Here is a 9395-nt window from a genome sequence, read left to right as displayed (position 1 = left end):
CCACAGGACTCGCCTTCTGCCCCAAGGGCCTCCTCCATAGCCATTCAGTGCCTGGTTGAAAATAGGCAAAAGTTGTGTGACTGTAGTCTGGTGGAGAATAAGGACATCCTAATGAAGGAATGAATTTCAATAAGGAGAAATATAGGCTACTTCACTTAGGTAGAACAATTCTTTGTGTGTGTCAGGAGCAACTTGAGAAATTGCAAGTTGCTTCTGATGTGAGAGAATTGGCTGTCTGCAAGGACGTTGCCCAGGGGGCACCCGGATGTTTGATGTTTTGCCATCTGTGGGAGGCTTCTTTCATGTCCCGGCATTGGGAGCTAGAGCTGACAGACGGGAGCTCACCCCACTTCCCAGATTCAAACCACTGACCTTTCAGTCAGCAGTCCTGCCGGCACAAGGGTTTAACCCATTGCATCCCCAGGGGCTCCGGCAGAACAAGTGAAATGCACCTGCTCTCCCCGGATTCAAACCACTGACCTGTCAGTCAGCAGTCCTGCTGGCACAAGGGCTTAACCCATGCCACCATGACAGCTAAAGTGGCAACTATTACAATGTGCAATGAAAGGGTTCTTGCTCTCCATCCTCTCTACAGGTTGGAGGATGCAACATGAAAAAGGAAGGTTTCAGAGGGAGCTTGTTGTTGCATAAAGAATTCTGACCTCCCAGGAATCACTCCCAAAAGATATATGCTGGCATAGGGCCCCTGGTGGTGGCGCAGTGTGTTAAAGCACTGAGCTGATGAACTTGCAGACCGAAAGGTCCCAGGTTCAAATCCCGGGAGCAGAATGAGCGCCCGCTGTTAGCCCCAGCTCCTGCCAACCTAGCAGTTCGAAAACATGCAAATGTGAGTAGATCAATAGGTACCACTTCGGCGGGAAGGTAACGGCGCTCCATGCAGTCATGCCGGCCACATGACCTTGGAGGTGTCTACGGACAACGCCGGCTCTTCGGCTTAGAAATGGAGATGAGCACCAATCCCCAGAGTCGGTCACGACTGGACTTAACGTCAGGGGAAAACCTTTACCTTTTACTACGTCACTAATAGGATGCCATCTGTGTATGAGATTAGAGAAACATGAAGTTTTTTTCTCTAACTGGCATGATCTGTCTTATCAAGAATGATAGATCCATAGACAAGAGGTAAAGCTAACTCATAGGAAAAGTAAAACATTGGAAGACAGTACAAGTGCTGTTCTTTTCTGGTAGGATTTGGACTCACAAACATAGTTTTGATGCCACTTTGAACACTGTTGTCTGCACAGTAGAGCACAGATTCAAAGCCACTGAGAACATTTGAGTTACCTTCCTTTCATTTCTAAAAGATGTGACATAGGGTCTGGGGAACTGGAAGACATCTCTTTTAAAAATTCTACTTCACACGCACCCCACAGATCTTTTTGTGTGCTTTTTAAAAAGTTGCACCTGAAGCTAACTGCAAGTATACTTTTGGAAAAGCACATGAACTTTGATGTTGTGTTTCTTCAAGTCATTTCTGACTTTTAGCGATCCTGAGGCAACTGTATCATAACTTTTTGGCAAAATATGTTCAGAGCACATTTGCCTTTGTTTTCCTCTGAGACTGAGAGAGTGACTTGCCAAAGGTCACCCAGTAGGCTTCCATGACTGAGTGGGGACTTGCTGTTCTTCCAGACTCCTAGTCTAACACCCAAACTACCCTGGCTCTCGAAATATGAACAACCCTCACTGATATTGTTAAAGGAGGCTTACAAGAAAGGTTTCTGCAAGAAACAACTGCAACTAATTTTTATTGAAGGATGCATAGTAGGGCTGTTCAAAAAACCATTTGTGCCTTGTTTGTTGGATCAATTTTGTAAGATCTCTACATACGAGGCGAGTTTTGAAACACGACGGGCCCACACACAAAAAACGTAAGAAACAACGCACTCACCTATGACTTTTTGTTAAAGTTCAGTAAGCCTTATAAGTCTCCCAAAGTCAGTTTCATTTTCAGCGCAAGCAAATTGTATTAGTGGGGCAAAGCCAAGGAAGCCATTCCTCTTTAAATTAAGGAGAGCCAGGTTGCCATTGTGGGAAGGCAAGAGAGATGGGAGGGAGACTGAGAATTCTGGGAAATGTAGTTTGGGAAGGCAAAGACCCCTGTGGCAGAGAATTTTAAAGGCCCTGCCCTAAAACACATTTTCCAAATTCTGTTCATATCAGAAAAGCCCAACATGGGAGTGGAGAGCTATTGTCTGTCTGTAGGAATAATAATAATAATAATAATAATAATAATAATAATAATAATAATAATAATAATAATTTATTTATACTCCATCACCATCTCCCAAAGGGACTTGTGGCTGCTTACAAAGCACTCAAGGGTGTAAAGACAATAACACAAAAACAATAACAACCAACATAAACATCACAAACCCCCCAATTAAAATCAGTAAAAGCAACAATAGCTGCAGGTATAAAACAGCTGCAATCAATACCAGTCTCATAAAGTGCACAACAAAATAATATTTGGGTCCTAAGATATTCATTAAGGGATTCTAAACATGGTCAAAAGTTTGTCGAAATAGCCATGTCTTCAGTTGTATACAAAAGGCTTGGAGAGTGGAGGCTAGTCTAATCTCCCTCAGGAGGGCATTCCAAAGTAGGGGGTCACCACCAAGAAGGTTCTCTCTCTCATCCCTGCCAATCACACTTAAGATGGAGGTGGGACCGAGGCCTCCCTAGTAGATCTTAGTGCCCGTGCTGGTTCATAGAAGGAGATGCAATCTCGAAGATTGGTTGGACTCGAAGCATATAAGGCTTTATAGGTAATAACCTGCACTTTGAATTGGGTCTGGAAAGTCATCACAGCCAGTGGAGCTGCTTTAATAGGAGCATGGTGAGCTCCCTATAACCAGCTCCAGTTAGTAATCTAGTCACCGACCTTTGCACCAACTGCAGTTTCCGAGCCGTCTTCAAAGGCAGCTCCATGTAGACTGCATCGCAGTAGTCCATCTAGATGTAACTAGGGTGTGGATCACAGTGACCATATCAGGCTTTTCGAGGTACAGTTGCAGCTGGCACACAAGTTTTAACTGTGCGAAGGCCCTCCCAGCCACCGCCGACACCTGAGCTCCAAGCATCAATGTTGAGTCCAGGAGGACCCCCAGACTCTGGATCTGCACCCTCAGGGGGAGTGTAATCCCGCTGAGCACAGGTTGCCACCAGAGCCAGCCCTAGTTATTTTTCAAGTGTAGGTGAACAGAATTTTGGCGCCCCCCCCAAAACCAATCACTGAAAAATAAAAGCGTTGGATAAGCGAAAATGTTGGATAATAAGGAGGGATTAAGGGAAAGCCTATTAAACATCAAATTACATTGAGATTTAACAAACTAATCACCAAAACATCATGTTTTACAACAAATCAACAGAAAAAGCAGTCTCGACTGCACCCCTGTATGTTTTGTGCCACAAGCGACTGCCTAATTCGCCTCATTGTTGGACCGCCTCTGGTTGCCACCCTATACCCTGATCGGCCTTATGATTGACCAGGAGGACCTCTGTCTTGTCTAGATTTAGCTTCAGTTTGTTGACAACAGCCAGTCACGCACTTTAGAGTTCCAATAAATTATTGAATCTGCAAAGAGGACTGATAATAAATTTGTGCTGGTCTGGGAGGAAAATCTCTAAGTTGCAGTTCTATGGTGTGTTGCATGCCATATAGAGATATTCAAGGAGATAGATGTTGTGGCATTTTAAGAAAAATGTTGTTTGTAAAAACTTAAGAAATTTCCCAAAATGGATTAGTGAAGTGTTCTGAAACATGGGGGATCTTAGAGTGGTAAATATGTGTTACAATTGTAGCAAGTTTCATTGCAATAGCCTTAAAACTGAGGGAAGGATGAGCCCCATTAGTGTCGCCACTGCCACAAATGGGCGAATAACTTAACAAAAAACTAATGATGATTTTGGAGTTCCATAATACTTTCGACACTGACCTTGTCTGCCAGTTTAGAAACACCTGAGAATCAAAATGGGGGTCACACAATTTTCATTAAGAGAAACAAAGCAGGTTTTTCGAGTTGTGCACATCCCTAATATATAGTCAAGGTAGACAAGGCAGACAGATTAATGATTTGCATACATATCGTGGAAGAAACTGAAAGACATTTGAGCAAGTTAGTACTCATAGAAATCTATGAGTCTTCTGCAATGATGAAAGAAGGGTTAAGACCCCTAACCATCTTGAGCAGGGGTCCCCAAACTAAGGCCTTGCATGCGGGCCATTGAAGCAATTTATCCGCCCCCCACAGCGGCAGCTCTCTCCTCCTCCACTGAGGAAGGCGTGTGCAGCATGAGGGAGGAGGGAAAGGCGCACACCTTTCCCAACTCCTCCCTCGCCTAGTGCGCGCCATCCAAAGCTTTGCTTGTTTATAATAGTATTTTAATTATTATTTAACTATTAATTATTAAGGGGTACTTTGCTAGTGCTTTTGGTGCATAAAGGCAGAAGGGGGTTGGACTAAATGGCCCAAGGGGTCTCTTCCAACCTTCTTTATTATTATTATTATTGACAGAAGAACATGCAAACGAGATATATATGGTGGATTTCATATCACAAAACCACAAGTTCAACACTTCCCAAGCATTTAGGACTGTGTGATATATTATCATTATTTGACACAGCAAACAAGATAGACATGCTGGATTTCGTATCACAAAATCACAAGTTGAACACTTCCCAAGTGTCTAGGGCTGTGTGATGTATTTTCAGATGATGCGCACAGATCCCAGTAGGGTGGGATCTTTTGCAGCTGGCAGATCGTAATTTTGTCAATGCCTATTGTTTCCAAATGCCGGCGGAGATCTTTTGGCACGGCACCCAATGTGCCCATCACCATCGGGGCCACCTGCACTGGTTTCTGCCAGAGTCTTTGAAGTTCAATCTTGAGGTCCTGATAGCGGCTGAGTTTTTCCTGTTGTTTTTTGTCAATGCGACTGTCACCTGGGATGGCAACATCAATGATCCAAACCTTTTTCTTTTCCACAACTGTGATATCTGGTGTGTTGTGTTCCAGAACTGTGTCAACCTGGATTCAGAAGTCCCACAGTATCTTTGTGTGCTCATTTTCCAATACTTTTGCAGGTTTGTGATCCCACTAGTTCTTTACTGCTGGGAGGTGGTACTTGAGGCATAAGTTCCAATGAATCATTTGGGCCACATAGTTGTGCCTCTGTTTGTAGTCTTTCTGTGCGATTTTCTTAAAGCAGCTGAGGATATGATCAATGGTTTCGTCGGTTTCCTTGCAGAGTCTGCATTTTGGGTCATCAGCTGATTTTTCGATCTTGGCCTTAATTGCATTTGTTCTGATGGCTTGCTCCTGGGCTGCAAGGATCAGAACTTCTGCCTCCTTCTTCAGTGTCCCATTCGTGAGCCATAGCCAGGTTATTATTATTATTATGAACAACATTAAGGCTGGGTGGCCATCTGTCAGGGATACTTTGCTTGTGCTTTTGGTGTACAAAGGTAGAAGGGGGTTGGACTAAATGGCCTAAGGGGTCTCTTCCAACCCTCTATTATTTTTATTATGATTATGATTATTATTAACATTGAGGATGTATTTGTTCTCGTTTTGTTTTTTTACTTCAAAATAAGATATGTGCAGGGGAATTTGTTCATAGTTTTTTACAAAACTATAGTCCGGCCCTCCAACTGTCTGAGGGGCCGTGAACTGGTCCCCTTTTCAAAAGGTTTGGGGACCCCTGGTCTTGAGCATGAAATTGTCTTTGGGGTACTAATCTATGATTTTGCAATAAAAAGCTTTAAAATTAATTGGACTAATATTTATGGCACTTTGCTTCATCAGAAAGCAAAACATTGATGGGGATATCCGCTTTATTAAAGATCAAAATGGTGCAAAATAGTCAGAAAATACATAGGACTCTCAGACTGGGTTCATTCAGATTCTTATGAACATTAAATGTGTAAAATGATATTTCTCAAATCTACGAGGAAGGAAAAAAAATGGAAAGTTGCACTTAGTTGGCCAATGAAAAGGAGGTTTAGCATGCCGCAAATCAACAAAAAAACTGCTTGAATACGATGTAGGAAGGTATGTAACCTTGCAACAGGATAAAGCTGGAAGTACATGAATCAGGAATTGAGTGAGATTGGCGCTGGAGTGAGATTGGCGCAAGAGGAACTGATTGAAAGGGAGCTCCGTTCTCACTGCAGTTCTAGTGTTTCTGTTCAGACTGCCAATTGCTTCCTCTGAGTCAGCGCTTAGTCACTCCTCATTAGGGAGCCCTTGCTGGGTTGTAGCTTTCTCTAGCTGCTTTCTCAGAAGCAATGGCTCACTTGCCCAGCCCTGGCTGCTAGCCTTGTAACGCCTGGGTGGAAGTGCCTGTGGGGGAGAGGCAGGGAGAAAGGTTGAAAGAGCTATAAGACTTTCATTCTGTTTTGTAGATAGGCTGGTTGGCGTGGACAGCAGACCAAAGGATGGGTCTTAAGTGTTTGGCACACAGAATGCCTTTCATCTTCTTCAAAGGATCCTGTGAGTAGACAACCTGAGGAAACTAAAACAGGTCTCATCTGGCCAAGGCCAGATCAAGACATTTTGCTCCTTCAAGCAAAGAACAAAATGACACCTTCGACTTTTCATTCTGTGCACAATGTTGATTGGATTGGCTTCATTATACTTAAGGGCGATAGATTATTTTTTTATTTACTTACTTCATTTATATCCCGCCCTTCTCACTCCAAAGGGGACTCCGAGTGGCCTTAAAGATAGGCAATAATTTGATGCCATAAACATAGTAAAGGTAAAGGTAAAGGTTTCCCCTGATGTTAAGTCCAATCGTGTCCGACTCTGGTGGTTGGTGCTCATCTCCATTTCTAAGCCGAAGAGCCAGCGTTGTCCGTAGACACCTCCAAGGTCATGTGGCCGGCATGACTGCATGGAACGCCATAAGCATACATACAGTAAAATAAACACATGTATTAAAACCAAATAATTAAAACATATCAATATTAAAACCAATTATTAAAATATGCCATCTAAAATCATGATCCAAAGCCATTCCATTTGTCATTTCACTACTCCATATTCTCTTATTGCACTAGAACGTACTATTCAAAAGCTTGGTCCCATAACCACATTTTTACTTTCTTCCTGAAGGTCAGGAGGTAGGTGGCTGCTCTAATTTCACTGGGGAGGGAGTTCCATAGGTGAGGGGCCACCACTGGGAAGGCCCTGTCTCTCATCCCCACTAACCGCACCTGCGAAGGAGATGGAACCGAGAGTAGGGCCTCCCCAGAAGATCTTAACCTTCAAGGTGGATCCTAGAGGGAGATCCATTCAGACAGGTAAGCTGGGCCAGAACTGTTTAGAGCTTTATAGGGCAGAAGGATCAAAGGCAGACTGTACGGCATGTATAGCTCTTGCTTCCAATGATCCTGCTTCCCAAGATGCAGCTAACTCATCATACATAATTATGGGACTGGTTAGATTTTTCCTCCCCTTCCACCACCACTTTTTCTGCCTCTTCTTCCTCTTCCTGCTCTTTCTCCTCCTCCTCTGTCTGGTGCAGTCATTTGATTTTCTGAGTGACATATTGGGAACTTCAGTATGTGGGAATTCAGTCTGACAAAACTGTTATAGGAACAAATTACAATGCCACAGAATGGTGTCAATGTTTTGGATTCTCCAGAACTCTAACTTTTTTTGACTTTACAGTTTTTATGACATAAAGGAAAGGGAGAAAAGGAAGGGAAAAAAGGGATGGGAGATAGTGAAAAAATATATTTTGGTTATTTTGGTTATTTATTTACTTTATTTCTACCCCACTTTACCTTACCCCTAGGGGGACTCAGCAACTTCCAACTTTAGCAATTATACCACAATCATACAAACATCAAACAATACATATACAATAACCATTAAAATAGATTAACATATACCGTATATACTTGAATATAAGTGGAACCGAATATAAGCCAAGGCATCTAATTTTACCACAAAAAAACTAGGAAATCATTGACTCAAGTATAAGCCGCGGGTGGGAAATTTCAGAAATAAAAATAGATACCAAAAAAATTACATTAAGTGAGACATCAGTAGGTTAAATGTTTTTGAATATTTACGTCAAGCTCCAATTTAAGATAAGATTGTCTAACTCTGATTAAATCATTATTCTCCTCTTCAATGTAAATGTGCTTATGTATTCTTTTAATAATAATAGAGTAAAATAATACATGTAATAATAATAATAAATACAGGAAAATAATACATGTAATAATAAATAGAGTAGAATAATAAATGTAATAATAATAACAAGATCAGAGTGAAATAATAAATGTATTAATAATAATAATAATAATAATAGAGTAAATTAAATGTAATAGTAGCAACAATAATAGAGTACAATAATAAATGTAATAATAATAGAGTAAAATAATAAATGTAATAATACCAATAATAATAGAGAAAAATAATAAATGTACCATATATTCTCGAATATAAGCTGACCGAAATATAAGACAACCAGGATCCTCACCCGAGTATAAGCCGAGGGGAGCTTTTTTAGTCCTAAAAAAAGGGCTGAAAAACTAGGCTTATACTCGAGTATATACAGTACATTATGATTTAAAATCAATTAAAACATGGTAAAACATAGCACCAATCCCAAAATTGTCATTCATGTTGCTTCTAATGTCGCGTTCATGAGGATCTATCTAGCTATTCCACAGCCAGGATTTCACTTTTTTATGGAAGACCAGAAATGCTTTTTTATGGCCAGAAATTCTGGGAGCTATATTCCCAAAACTTCTTTAGGGTCATTAGATTCCCATCCCTGGCTTAGATCAAGACATGTACTTGCATTTGGAAGACATCTGAACTATGAGCTAGATTTGAAAGAAAGTGTAGTAGGTAGTTATGTAGGTGGGTAGCAATTTGCATTCATGGTTTAAAATAAAGATGCATTTTATATTCATGAACTAGATTGTGGGGTCTGTCATTTATGCTATACATACTCTTAAGAGGGAGGAGGCCGATCTGATGTCACTGGGGAGGGAGTTCTACAGTTGAGGGGCCACCGCCAAGAAGGCCCTGTCTCTCGTCCCAACCAATTGTGCATATGAAGGGGGTGGGACCGAGAGCAGGGCCTCCCAGCAGATTTTAATGCTTGAACTGGCTCATAGAGGGAGATATGTTCAGACAGGTAAGCTGACCGGAGCTATTTAGGGCTTTATAGGCTAAAGCCAGCACTTTGAATTGTGCTCAGTACCAGACTGGCAGCCAATGGAGCTGATGTAACAGGAGGGTTGTATGCTCCCTGTATACCACTCCGGTGAGCAACCTGGCTGCCACCCATTGGACTATTTGAAGCTTCCAGAGTTTTGTTAGTACCATATATACTCGAGTATAAGCCGA

The sequence above is a fragment of the Anolis carolinensis genome, chromosome 2 (assembly GCF_035594765.1).
Source record: "Anolis carolinensis isolate JA03-04 chromosome 2, rAnoCar3.1.pri, whole genome shotgun sequence".
NCBI classification, from domain to species: Eukaryota; Metazoa; Chordata; class Lepidosauria; order Squamata; family Dactyloidae; genus Anolis; species Anolis carolinensis.
Note: the sequence above shows the minus strand (reverse complement) of the source record.